This window comes from Peromyscus eremicus, chromosome 4 (assembly GCF_949786415.1).
Source record: "Peromyscus eremicus chromosome 4, PerEre_H2_v1, whole genome shotgun sequence".
Classification (NCBI taxonomy): domain Eukaryota; kingdom Metazoa; phylum Chordata; class Mammalia; order Rodentia; family Cricetidae; genus Peromyscus; species Peromyscus eremicus.
This window is the reverse complement of record NC_081419.1, coordinates 61004856-61020126: the sequence shown is the minus strand read 5'-3', so window position 1 is coordinate 61020126 and position 15271 is coordinate 61004856. Positions and strand designations below refer to the sequence as shown.

Sequence of the window (15271 nt, the reverse complement as noted above, 5' to 3'; positions counted from 1 at the left end):
CAGCAGAGAAGACTACATGTCTGAACTGGTTCCCCTACAAACCCCTACAATTCAATGTCTACCTCATAGGATCTTCCCGTGTCCTCAGCTTCATCCTCTCTCCTTTGTACTTTCTTGTTATTTAAAAAACACATCCAACTTAAAACCTGTCAGATCCATGCCTTAATATTCCAATAGTAATAACTTCACTGCCAACATTACAGAATGTGTGGATTCCTTAGACTCTATGATGAGTGTTGTTGAATACGGAGATACATCTATAGACTTCTGTACTTCTCAGTGGTCTTGGAGGAATATTCACCATTCTGCACAGGGTATGGCCTCCAATGTGCATCAATGCCATGTCCTAGATCATTCACCATGTTCTTGCTTTATTAATTTTTGTGTTTCTCACTGTGTATCCTCTTTTTTGCTAACAGAATCACTTTCTCTGGTTAACTCTCTCCATTATCTTGACTTCCTTTCTGTGAGCATGTTCATTTTTCTTTTTTGCAATGTAAAATTCTCTCCTTGTGCTCTGCTATCTCCTTTCCATATTAGCCACATCTCATATCCTAAATATTTTTTTCTTGTCCCCAGCCCCCATTAAATGGTGTTTTATTGGCAGTGGGCCGGTAGGGATGGCAGAGTTAGAATTCACAGATAACTCCATAAACAAGAGTCATGAGGGCAGTGAGAGTGAGAATAAGTCTGGTGGCCTCTTTTCAAGAGCAAGTGGGTAGGCAGGGCCTGGAGTGTTGACCTTAGAACACCTTTGTTCAGTAAGAGATGAAGAAGGATTCACTACCTGTGAATACTAACTTCCCTGATGCTGACCACTTGGGATGGACTTTCCTTGATAAGAGGGGCAGTTGGCCAGGGCTCCTTCATGTACTCCTCCTGGGCAGCCTCCAGGGTCTCCTTCCTGCCTCTGGCCTTTAGTGCAAAGACCTGCAGGGCTCAGCCATAGGAAAAAGTCAAGACCCATTACTTCAGTGGGGGAGCTTGTTTTTAGCATTGAGATTGATGGATACCTCTTCCTCACTTTGCCTTCCAGACAAGAATGTGACCCCAGTAACAGCAAAGGATACTGTACAATGAGATCTGTGACAGATGCTATGGTGATCTCTTCATTGGAAAATTTCTGAGTGCACGCATAGCCTGGGGCAACCATGTTGGGCTTTAGCAAGGGCCTTCAAGGTAGAGCCTTGTAGACAATAGTCGGTACCTTTTTTAGTTACATAATGTCAGTTTTTCAAGTCAAGGTCCCCTTCAGGTAGGATTTAAGACTCAACAATGGGTACAATGCCACTCTGCTGGCAGATTCTAGCAGAACGGGCCATAACATTAGCATTTCCCATTAGGGCAAGGGTTAAAGAGTTATGTCTCCCAGTCTTCAGCATACAATGCTACTTTGTAAAGTCAGCATTAGGCATTGCATTCAGAGGGCCCTTCCGGCCCCTGGGCAGTGGTTCACGCCAGAGGCACCACTCTCTTGTCTACCTTAATGCTCACATCGCCACTTGTGGTCTTGATAATGGGAGAAAGGACATCCATCATCTGCCTTCTGGTACAGTGTCTCATGCAAGAGGATCATCCCCACAACCTCCATGCAGGGATCACCTGGTCAGCAGCAGTCAGCGACAGTGGGTGGTAGAAAGCAACTGTTCTTGGTTCCAAGGGACTGCAGCTGCTTGGTGCTGTTCCCTGTACTCGCTTGCAGCCAGGATTGGACCAGTGATACCAGACATCTCCTTCTTGTGCTCCCAGGTCAGCTCTGGATATGGGTAGGGCAAGGTGCCACTGGCAGCAGGTTCCTGGCACAGAAAGGGGTGAGTTGGCTGAGTATGGTGGTGGGTAGGTAAGAGATCTGAGGAGCAAAAGCAGCTAAGGTCATCAGAAGCCAGTTCTGTGGTAGGTTCCAAGAGAAAATAGCCTGTTCATCATCTCCAGGGGAGGAGGAAGGAGGCCTTTTTTTTTTCTCGGTGCAACTCTATTTTATTTTTCTATTTATGAACTTCCTGTAGCTGACACTGCTGAAAGTTTCCAGTTATCTCCTGACAAATCTTGATTTTTGTTAGTAATTGAATTTATTCATTTATTTTACATCCCAACTACAGTTTCCCCTCTCTCCTCTCCTCCCATTCCCTACTCCCACCTCCCCTCACCCCCACCCCCACATCCATTCCTCCTCTGTTTCTGTTCAGCAAGGGTCAGGCCTCCCATGGGTATCAACAAAGCATGACATATGAAGTTGCAGTAGGATAAGTTCCTCCCCATTGTATTAAGGCTGGGCGAGGCAACTCAGTATGAGGAATAACGGTTCCCAAAAACTAGGCAAAACATTAAGGACAGCTCCTGCTCCCACTGCTAGGAGTCCCACAAGTAGACCAAGCTATACAACTGTCACACATATGTAGAGGGCCTAGGTGGGTCCCATGCAGGCTCCCCATGTGTCTGTTCCAACTCTGTGAGTTCCTATGAGCTCACATTAGTTGTAGAGGGCCAGATTCCATTTCACACCTGTCAGAATGGCTAAGATCAAACCACAAATGATGGCTTATACTGGAGAGGATGGGGAGTAAGGGGAACACTCCTTCACTGCTGATGGGAGTACAAACTTGTACAGCTACTTTGGAAATCAACATGGCAGTTTCTCAGAAAACTGGGAATCGAGCTACCTTAGGACTCAGCTCTATCACCCTTGGGCATACACCCAAAGGGTACTCCATCCTAACACAAGGACACTTGCTCACCTATGTTCTTAGCAGTGTTATTCATAATAGCCAAAACCTGGAAACAACCCTGATGCCCCTCAACTGAAGAGTAGATAAAGAGAATGTGGTACATTTACACAATGGAGTATTACTCAGCTGTTAAAAACAACATCATTAAATTTAAAAGCAAATGGATGAAACCAACTGACAAATCTTAACCCATATTCACTCTTAATCCTGGCATCATATACTTCTTTAGAGTCACAGGGGAATAAAATACATGATTTGAATTAATATATAATGTTTCTCCTCCATTTTGAAAGTTTTTTTTTTTCCATCTAGTAGCTTTGGATCTACATTTTCCTACCTGGCCAATTCCTTATGGTTTGGGCCTTACTATTTTCATTATGCTCGTTGATTAATTTGGGGCTTTCTTTGGAGGTTGTCTCCTCTTTTGGTATTGATTCTACATTGTACCTTACATGGGCCTTCTCCTCCTCATGTATACTCTAGACTTTCAAGGACATGGACCAACTGTTTGTGAGAATGAAGTTTGGCCACATCCAAATCTCAGAAGGTCCAAATCCACTCACCCAACAGCATTCATCAGGAGGCAGTTTCAAATTAATGTGTAAAAAGGCAACTGGCAGCTATGCTTCTATTACTCTTACCTCACCAGATGTAGCACCTGAATGTTGATACATTATTTAAACTCCTTGAACTTCAATAGCTTCAGAAATTTGGTTAATACAGTACAACCTATCTTGCACAGCTTTGGGAAAAACAAGAACAATGTATGAACATGCCTTTCATGTTCAAAGATTTCTGGTCTATACTACAGGACTCAGAGGCCTCAGACATCTTTCTCTCTTTCCAAACAATTATTATTTTCTGGATCTACTGCAATGCCACATTTCAGAATCTCTTCAAATTTCTCCTAATGTACTATACTAACTACACTTTTCTTTTTTGTAAAGTACACCATGTTAAGGCTATTCAACCTTATGTACTAAGGCTTGATGGATGACTTTTTGTATTTAGAAGGATATTCAAGAAATAACCCCAGAGCCGGGCGGTGGTGGCGCACGCCTTTAATCCCAGCACTTGGGAGGCAGAGCCAGGCAGATCTCTGTGAGTTTGAGGCTAGCCTGGGCTACCAAGTGAGTCCTAGGAAAGGCGCAAAGCTACACAGAGAAACCCTGTCTCGAAAAACCAAAAAAAAAAAAAAAAAAAAAAGAAAAAAGAAATAACCCCAGTGTTGTAAAAACATTTGCATCACATCACCTCACATTTAATTTTCTCTTTCATGTCTTTAGAAAGTATTTCAGACTTGAGAAGTAATGAAATTCTTGAGAAAATACTTGAAATTATTGAGTACTGTTTTTGCCTTAATTCATGACAGATGGTTATATGGGCCTCATTTGAAACAGATAAACTTTTAAAGTAAAATAACAAAATAACTCCAGAAACACAGATTTTGTGTTTCCTCAGATTGTGCTTGTACATACTATAGATTTTTCACAGATATTCATGTCACTGCATTGTCCTCAGAAGAGCTGACAGATATTTTGAATAGAATCTGTGGATTATAGGCTGTACCAGAAAGTAAAAGTATTTTGGTTTTGGTTGTGAGCTTAGCCTTAATAGCTGAGCCATCTCTCCAGCCCAAGTGAAACACCTTTAATTAACAGTTTTTGTTGTTGTTTTTTCTGTGACAGAATTCCTCTGTGTAGCCCTGACTGTCCTGGAACTCACTCTGTATACCAAGCTGGCCTTGAACTCAGAGATTCACCTGCCTTGCCTCCTGAGGGCTAGAATTAATGGAGGTGCCACCACTTCCTGGCTACATAACAGTTTTTATTAACACACATGTTAAATATATATTTAAGGATTTATTCATTTTTCTCTTAAATGTGTATTTGAGCATCTGCATATGTGTATGTGCACTACATGTGTGCTTGGTGCCCTTGAGGACAGAAGAGGGCATCAGATTCTCTGGAGCTGGAGTTGCATGTGGTTGTGAGCAACCATGTGGATGCTGGGTTCTCTACAAGTACAACAAGTGCTCTTGATCACCAAGGCATCTTTCCATCCCCTAAATGTTATATATTTTTAAGAACACTATATTTATATTAAAATATTCTATTTAAAATTTTGGAAAACTGCTGGTGCTTAGATTTTTCTCAGAGAAATATACAAGATATTGATTATGAAAAAATTTGAAGTGTTTTCATTTTATTGGATTTTTTTGACATCCATCTATAGATTATTTAAATTACCTATTAGATATCATAAGTATCAGGGAATTCCTGGTCTGTTCTCTGATAGGGAGAATAATTGTTTGCGTTTTGACTTGACAATACAGATGTCTGGTCCTCAAAGTCAACCCTATTCTTGTAAGTCTTGATTCTCCTTCAGACATTACTAAATGAAAGGAAAACACTCTGCCACCTGCCATTGACATCTCTGTGTATGAAGAGATGTCCCAGTCTAAAACTAAAACTCTGTAGCTTTATACCTTAGGAGAACATAGAAATTCTAATATTTCTTCTATCGGAAAAAGCTTCTGATTTGATTGGGGATTACTAAGACATGGATTTTGGTCTTAGATGGCCATAACTGTGATTTTTATTATTCACTAGCTGTGTGACCTTGACAGGTTCTTGCTACTTTGCTTTTGTGTCTCTGTTTATTAGGAAGTAATAACATGGTCCTAAGGACAGTTGTTAGGACCAAGAAGTTAATGCAATTCAGTGTGTCCATGTGCGTGCCAACTATGATCACAGAGATAATAACCATCATCACCATCATTGTTTAGAAGGTGGTGAGACTGCAGAATCTGCAGACACCAGAAGGCCAGGGAAGGTGATTGTGCACAGTAAAACTGTTCTGGTGACAAAGCGAAGTCCCCACAAGTTGATCAGAAACTGGCAATATCTTTCCCCACTCTTTCTGATTCTCCTAGATTCTTGGTGCATGACCCAGGGCTTGCCCGGCATGAGTGACAGGAGGAATTACACTCTGGGCATTCCCTGAGCTGCTCCTCCTATTTTAGTTGCTAGACTCTTTTGACCATGGAGTTCTTTTCTTGTGCTGTGTATGTCTGAGGCAAGTTTAGGTTGAAGTAATGCTGGTTACTTCATTTTGCTTATTATAGAAAGATACCATCATTACCAAAAAAATCTTGATTGCTATTTCTTTTCATTTGGAAGTTACATCATCTTAGTATTAGTGAATTACAGATTTTACAAAGCACCTTAATAAACTCTCGCTCCCAGCCCGACATACTTCATTTTTGAAAGGATCAATTTCTTTGTTTGAACTAGTTTTGAGAATATGTTATCTAAGTCTATGGGACTATGTGACTAGAATTAAAGGACAAAATAAGCTCTTCCAACAAGAATAGAATAGATTGAGCAAAACGTCTCAAGGTCATAGAACATCTGAAAAGTTTTGTGTGTTACATATGATTTATTTACACTTAGCATCTTGTTCTGAAAATGCCATTTCCTAACTGGGTGGCTTCCAAGCAGATGTGAAACCTTTAAAAAACTTAAATTAATTGAAAAAAAAACAATTTTATATCATTGTCATTTGATAACTCCTGATTTAAATATATATATGAAGTTACATAATCCTAATATGTGTGAATTACAGATTTCACCTAGAACCTTAATAAATTATCACCTCCAGCCTAGCATACTTCATTTATGAAATTATATATAGTAATAGTATATGTATTATATATAAAGTATTTATTTATACTATAAAAGTATATACAAACTCTGATTGCCATTTACTCATATTCATTATAGTTATAAATTACCCAAAGGAACAATGATGCCTATCATGGTCCATAGATGTTTGTTTTACTCCCATAAAATGATAAAGGTAATTGTAGTGGTTTGAATGAGAAATTTCTTCCATTGGTTTAATTATTTCAACACTTGGTGCCCATTGGTGAAAGTTATGAAACACATAGTATTTTCCAGTTCCATCCATTTTCCCAAAAATTTCACATTTTCTTTTTTTTCTTATTGGGCAAATAAAATTCCATTGTGTATACATACAACATTTTCCTTACCTATTGATCAACTGATGGACATCTAGGGTGAGTCCTTTCCTTGCTGTTAAGAGTATAGTGGGAAGAAATATGGACATGCAAGTGTCTCTGTATGGCAGGGAGGGGTATAGTAGAGTATATGATAGTCTATTTCTAGTTTAAAAAAACTCTCTACACAGATATCCATAGTGGTTACATTTTACAATTTAGAAAGACTAAAATTGGAGTTATAGGCATGTGCTACCTCTTCTGGCTTACATTTCTGATCTCTTTTGTTAAATTCTATAGACATCACAATGATTTCTGGGCCTTTACATATCTTGTATTTTAAAATGTGACCAATAGATATGTCTTCTTTCACCAGAAAATGCCCTTCACTTTAAGAACCCTCACTGCGCACTGAATTTTGAACAACAATAACAGTTAAGATGTCTTCTATGCAAGAATTATTTAGGTGTACCCAGAATGACGACCAGCTAACACAAAAACTAGCTTCTTCATTTAGACAAGATGAATTTGGTTTTGGAATTTTAAAATCTAATAAATTCAATACAATTATGGTTGTAAATGCTGAGATGACTGATGAATCAAAATGGAAGTTATTGTCTTAGCTTATTTATACAGGTGCAATATTTAGGGTAGTAACAGACACATGTCAATACTTGAATTTTTCATGTTAAAGGATGTAAACTCATGTTTACTTGTAATTATTTGTACAACATTTGACTAACAGAGTGATTTTCTTTCCACATTTTGTCGTCAGGATTAAGTAGTACTTTGTAACATAAATCAACAGTCTTAATGGATTTTCAAGATCAGTCTGTTCAGCATAAAGATACTTTGTTCTGAGTAAAGATACTCTGATATCTTTATAAACTGTGCATTATGATTTAAAACAATAACCTACTTTCCATTCTGTATGTACTAATTAGCATAATGCATTAGCCAGAGCTGTTAGCTTTATTAAGATGGCAGGGATAAACTGACCACATTTTAAAATCAGCCTTAGTGAGAAAACTATAAACATACAGCCAAAGGTGTTCCGAGTGCATAGTTCAAGCAAAACTACAAGGCTAGTGTAGATGAATTTCTAAATGGTCTTATTAAATAAAAAACACAGAGCCAAATACAGGGGTGAAAGCCTTAGAGAGATCAGAGTAATAGGGAAAGCCACCAGCCAACCTTACCTCACCAACTCTGCAGCTTCCAAATATGAGTTACTTTTTGTCTACCCACGTCTATATGCCTTGCTATTCTGCCATCTGATTTGCTCTCTCCATTCAGCTCATCACTTCCTTTTCCTACAGATCTCTGTCATTTCCGGTCTGTCTGTACAGACCTCCAGACCTCCCTGGTTAACTAGTTTTGGAATTTAAGGTGTGTGTTACCACACCTGGCTCTGTTTCCAGTGTGGCCTTGAACACACAAAGATCCTGCCTGCCAAGTGATAGGATTAAAGGCGTGTCCTAAGATTGCATGACTTCTGTGTTTTTTCCTCTGATCTCCAGGAAAGCTTTATTTATTAAATCACAAATAAAATATTACCACAGACTAGTGTAGCAACTTCAACTAACTCCTTTGAGAGGTTCTTTTAGGCACCTGCAGATAAATTTGGTATTATCACTCAGGGTAGTGAGGTATTATCATGTTTAGGCTATTGCATGTCTCAAGTCAGGGTGAGTTAAAGCTTTTCCTTATCCCATACCACAGATATAACAATGGTAAAATTGTTGCTTGGCCTAATACTTTCATTTGGAGGATGCCCCCTTCCTCTCTTGTGACAGTGGGTTCATTGTACTCTAACAATCACTTGAAAACACCTCACAGTCTTATCCATAAGCCAAGAACTACATTGCTTTCGTCACCAGCAGCTTTTCTTTTCTTTCTTTTTTTTTTTTGGAAAAGTAAAGGCAAAAGGGCACTCTAGAATGCATACTTTCCAATTCACTCAAGAGCTCTGACTATACTGGGCCTATGATGTGCCCCCTTGCCCTGATAATATCTAAGTCAACTCCCCTATGATTCCCCCAGCTTATCCCCAGATGATCTTGCATAGTCTTGTCTGAGGAGACTGGGAATCTTAGCTGCTGTGGTGGATTCCACTCCCCCTCCCCCCACCCCATGCAGGTATAGTGACGTGTTGTGAAGGTGTGATTTGATATGCTCAGAATTATCGCTCACACATGGGAAACTAAAAATATAAAAGTAGCAGTCCATCACCACAACCACTCGGCCACCTCAAACCCCACTCGGCCACCTCAACCCCCCCTCGGCCACCTCAACCCCCACTCGGCCACCTCAACCCCCACTCGGCCACCTCAATTCCCACTCCCTACCATCTGCCATGTGGTAGCATGAGTGAGGAAAAAATGCCCCCTCTCCCCTCACCCCTGCCACCTGCAGAGGATGAGAGAGCTGGTCCCAGGGCCACTAGTGTGAGAGAACTGGCCCTGCCCTTCACTAACCACAGCACACAGGGGAGCGGCCACAGCACCTCTCCTGGGTAGCACACTAGAGCTGACCCTGTTTGTGGGTTGAGCCCGGGAGAGCAGCCCTGCCCCCTCCCTGGTATGCCATGGATGGTAAGGGTAAGGGAAATAGGCCTCCCCACTCCTCTTGCCACCTGTGACAGGCAGGAGAGCCGACCTCGGGGGCCATAAGAACAGACAAGCTGGTCCTGCCCCTCATCAAGTGCCGCAATCCAGAGAGTGAGCCTGGCACCTCACATGGGCAAAACAGTAGAGCTGGCCCTGGTGGTGTGAGCATGGATGAGCTGACCTGGGGTGTGAGAGCAGAACTGGTTCTGCTACTTGCTGTCTGCTACATTGGGTGAGCTAGCCAGGGCAGTGCTGGAGAGCTCACCTGGGTGGTGAAGATGAGGGAAAGCTGGCAGGCTGACTAACCCTACTGCCACTGGGGCCCAGAACCAGGACTATGAGGTAGCCCACCCCAACACCCACCTCATCTATGAACTGCTGGAGCATGTGAAGGGCCTGAACCTGTAGATCCAAAGTTACAGGACCTCCAGGACACAGGGCAACAATAGGATATCCAGGAGGAAGCCCAGTGAGGGCCCAGTGTTGATAGTATGGCAGAAGCCAAAGACCTCGAACCAGACCAATGACTCATTGCAATGACCACTTACAAATAAAGATATTTGTACTGTGTGACTCACTGGACCACACTACAGCTTCCATGCCAAGATTTTTGTTGTTGTTGTTGTTGTTGGTTTGGTTTTTTTGTTTTTAGTTTTAAATTTTGCTATGGGGGTGGGGTTTGCAAGGGCAGAGGGCTGAAGCAAGGGGATGGGGGGATGAGTGGGATTGGGATGCATGAAGTGAAATCCACCAAGAATCAATAAAAAGTTAAAAAGAATTGAAAGTAGGAAAATAAAGGTACTACCTGTCAATATTTATGGAACAATTTTATAATGTTACTTAGTGGTCAATTTAAAGTTTCAATTATATTAACTTTAATAGAAAATAAAATGTTATATGTTGGGTAGAGAAATAAGAACAAAAAGTAAGGAAAAAGCAAACTAAAGACACTAGTAGAAATGATAAGATAGAAATAGTAAAAGTAACAGATGTGGAGTCAAGAAATAAGAACAACTGAGTCAGCAACAAAAAGAAAACAGCAAAATAAAGATAATTGAAATAGTAAGATAAAAATGGTAAAAATAACAGATGTGGAAAGCTAGAAGATGATTATTTGAAAAATAATCAACTATTTACATTCCCAGCAAGAATTATCAAGACCGAAGAGAAAAAGTTAACTGTGATTACCTAGCAAACAAACAATATAAGCTAACATTCGTTAAGACTGAAAAGAATTCTTAGAAGTCTAACCACATTCCAGCTCTTAGATAAAATACTTAATTTTGAGCTAATGCACATTAATACATTTGAGGAAAAAATAGGAAAATGGGAATAAAAAAATAAAAAATAGGCCAATGAATACAATTGAATCAGTAAACAAACCTCCACTCAACGAGAGAACCATATTTAGATGGTCCTTAGAAATGAATTTGCCAAACTTCCAAGAAGCTGTTTCTGATATCTTTATTATGGTTAGACACAGATATTCTCAGAAACAATTAAAAAAATGAAAGGCATAAAAATGGAAAGGTAATAAATTACTATTACCTTTATACAAATATTGACAACTCTAACATACAATAGTAAGATTATGTCAATCTCATTTCTAGCAAATATACTCAGATCCCAATCTATATATTCACAAAGAAATTTCAACATGGTATACAAGCCACAAATATATCTCAAGCCAATGATACCAGAAATGTAAAAAGTTTTTAACATCAACAGACTAAAAGGAATCACTTCTGTAGATACAGAAGTGATGGATAAGTTCTCCAACCATCAGGAGAAAAACCATTAGCAAGCTAAGAGTTTAAAAGTGTTTATTACTGGAGTATATCCAAAACATTCCAACAGCCAGCTTTTCACTGAAGTATGAGCATTCTCAGTAAAATCAAGAACAAGACAAAATGCTTTTGGTTTTCTTTCTGTAACAGAGGGCCTAGCCAATGCAATACGGGAGCAAATGTGAACAGAGTTAAATGTGCCCACTTATTTTTCAGATGCTGTGTCAGTGTAGAAAATCTAAACATATCTTTAAAACTGTAAGCATTTAGTAATTTTTGACATGGGATAGTGTAAGAGAACAATAACCATTATACAACAACATTTGACAATATATAATGTGCAAAAAATGTGAAAATAACAATTTGCAAGTTAGTGATATCTGACTCTGGCAAAAAGTGAACAGGACCTGTAGCTCAGTGGATAAAACTTGCCCAGCATGCCTGAGTACCTAGGCTCAACCCCATGTTGTAGCTCAGTGATAAAGTTTGCCCAGCATGCATGAGGTCCCAGGCTCAACCCTCACAGGGGGAAAAAAAATAAAAAGACCTATATAAAGATATCCATACAGTGATAGTAAAGGAAGAAAAACTAAAACATTATGGATGTAAAATAATATAAAGCAATGTTCATTTTACTTAAAAACATTTTCCGTATATAGTTAATTATAGCCATATATAGTTAGATACAATTACAATGTAACATATTTTTCCCCATAAACTGATGAACTGGTCAACATAAAAGGGTAAATAATCAGGGAAACAATCCTGTGAGTGAGCAAATCCTTCTCTTCTTTCTGTAAAGACATGTGAAGTTATAGAAATTAAGATTGTCTTTGAGGCTGGAGATGTAGCTCAGTGACAGAGTAGTTGCCTGGTATGTATGAGGCCCTGATTTCAATTTCTCACACAACTATTAGTTTTTATTAATGAAATATTTATTCTTGGAGAATTTTGTACATCCATAAGAAACAGTTTGATCACATTCACTCTCCACTCCCATTCCGACCCTTTCCTGGATTTCCTCTCACATTCTCCTCCACAAAGATTTTTAAAGGTGTTTAAAAATAAGAATCCAGAGGCTCAGTCAGTCAAGCATTTTCATGCTTATGTTTGAGAACCTCAGCTTAAATCTCCAGCACCCATTTAAAAGCCAGGCGAGGAGGCACACATCTGTAACCTCAGGGCTGGGGTTCAAACAGGTGGATCTCAGAGCTTGCTGATTAGCCAGTCTAGCCAAGTGATGATTTGAGAGCCTGTCCATAAAATAAAGAGAGTGACTGAGGCAAACAGCCAATGTGCATTTCCTGCCTCCTCATGCAGGTACGTATGTGCACTTGCAACTCTCACATGCACCTACACGTTCATGTGCACACATATACATGTAACACATACACACTCATGCAGCAAATAGAAACACAATGGTTCTTACTTCTTCAGAAGGATGAAGTATGTGTTGTACTATATTAACTCTAAGGGAATTGCAGAGTTATCCAGTTATCTCCCTTTGATTTAAAATACAAACTTCATTATATATTTAATAGGTACAAGAAATACAGAAAATGCAAGGTAAACGTCCAGAAGTAAATTGTAACATAAAACTGAAATGTTTAAAGTGTTAGACGATCTATTGCTTATAAATTATGTAGGTTGATGTCAACCCAAGAATTGTAGTTTGATGAAAAGATTGTTTCTTCTACATTCCCTCAGAAATTCAAGGTGAAATAATTTTTTATATAAAGTATGTGTGCAAGATTGAGATGTTATTTTTCTTTTCTAACATTTCTTCTGAAGTGAACCATACAATCAGCCTCACAATTTCCCTTTAAAATTTGTTTCTCTGCATAAAAACATTTGATGAAAGTGTGTATTATGTATTGTAGATAAGCACAATTTCCAATACACTACATGTTTTTACTGTTGTCTTAATTTTTTTTAGTATTTGTAAGCAAAATATTGGTAGGGGCAGTGAAACACATTAGAGTAATAACTACATCTTCCAAGGATGGTTCTTCACTGTGTCCCTTTATTGTGCAGATTAAAACTATCATCAGATTAACCATTTTATTTTCAAGATGTGAGACAGATGCAATAACAACATTTCAAGGATGCTCTCTCAAATGACCTGATGAATAGTGCATGCCATGTTTTCATTATTTGCTTTTCGTTTGATGTATTATTTTTAGTGCCGTGTATCCAGTTTAGTAATGAGACATGATGGATAAGTTTCTCTCTCACAATTTTCTCTCACAATTCCTGTGTCAAGAATCCAGCACATGTCCACTGGCCTTTCTGCTCAGAGTTCTCATGAGTATCTACCATTTATACTCAGATAAATGACTAAAACCACATCATGGTGGATGGTGGATGAAGGACTTATGAATTCCTGTTTCTTCAGGGCCAGTGGGATAATTATGAATTCTCTTTGCTACCATGCAGACTTATATTATATAGTCCAATCAAATGAGTGGACTTCTCTCCACTTTCACAGGGTTATATGAGGTGTGGGCCTCAGGGGTAGGTATTGGGAGGCATTTTAGAATTCTGGCTAACAATTTATTTATTGATTTAGCCTTCTTTTAGTGTAACACTAACACCCCAAATCTTCAAATATCCAAAGCTTTCTCTTTTCTTTGCTTTAGTGTCTGAACAATGCACAGAACTATGTTCTTGTAATATGTATGACTATTACGAGTTTCTTCTCTGAATTAAATTTTGATAAGCACGTGGCACAGTAGTCCATCCTTCTTTCCTTCCTTCCTTCCTTCCTTCCTTCCTTCCTTCCTTCTTTTTTGGTTTTGTTTTTTGTTTTTCAAGACAGGGTTTCCCTATGTGTAGCCTTGGCTGTCTAGGAACTTATAGTTCATTTTTCTTTAAGAATGGTTAATGGGGGCTTTATTAAGGCAACTCCACATAGTTAAAAAGGAGGTTTATTTTGGGGTGTAACCTACAGCTAGTAAAGGGGTTGGTTACAGGACCCGGGAGAGGTGAGGTGCAGTCCAGCTGGGTTCTCTGGAGAACTCTGCTGGGTTGACCATCCTGCATCCAGGATCACCAGGAACCAAAAGGCTGGCACATCTGGATCTTGGGTCTTCAGGGTTCCCCTCTCAGCCCTGCCTCAGGGGTAGGTCATAGGTAGGTGTGACAGTTACCAGAAGCCTCACTGGGGGTACTACTTCCAGTGGAACAGAAGTACCACTGGAACAGCTACCCTCTACAAATGGTGAAATATTTTTGGTACTTAGAGAGAAACACTTAAATGTAGATAATGTTAACATTAAAATTATTTGAAAGTAATTTTTCAATATTAAAATAATGTACAATGATAAATTATATTCAAATTATTAAATTTTGAATCTTAAAGAGTTTATTAGTAAGGATTATCATCTAAAAGCAAATTGATAAAACAAGATATTTTATTAAAGATATATGATAAATGAACTCTAAAATTTGGTGAAAAGTAATAGTAAGAAATAGGGAATTTTTAAAAAAAGACTTATTTTTATTAATTTTAATTATGTGGATGTGTGTGTTTGGGTATGTGCATGTGAGTGCAGGTGCCTGCAGAGGCTGGGGAGTTGGATACCCCTGGAACTGGAGGTACAGGTACTTGTGATCCTTCTGATGTGGGTTCTGGAAATTGAGCTTGGGTTTTCTGGAAGAGCAGTATATGCTCTAAACAACTTAGCCATTTCTCCAGCCCCTGAAGGAATTTAATGTTAGAATACATGTCAAAATTCTTTTAAGTTCAACAATATCTCTCTAAGGCAGATTAGCCATGGAAACATAACCCCTATAATCATATTTTTCTTTCTTTTTTAAAGACAGAGGATTGCAAGTTTCATTCTCTGAAGTGAAGTTATTTTGATCAATGGCGGAGTTGGTTGTGACCATAAAATCAAACGGATTAATCAAAACCCTATATTTTGTATTATTGGTTGGTTGCAGAGCCCAGTGAGTCAATAGAGGAGAGACTTCAAAGGAAATGCAATATAAAAATTTAAGTTTGCGTGAAGCGCAAGTGAACCTTTCAGCTCTGTAATGAGCCAGAAGCACCATCAGAGGAATGGATTAGAAATAGAAAGAAAGAAAAACGACGTAGCTTTAAATCCCAGGTCGCAGACAGGTAGT

General features: G+C 39.0%; 1 pseudogene; it reads right to left on the bottom strand.

The window, feature by feature from the left end:
• Nucleotides 1–796: 796 nt before the first annotated feature.
• The window catches only part of LOC131907748 (fructose-bisphosphate aldolase A-like), a 52937-nt pseudogene continuing 38462 nt past the window's right edge, over nucleotides 797–15271 (bottom strand).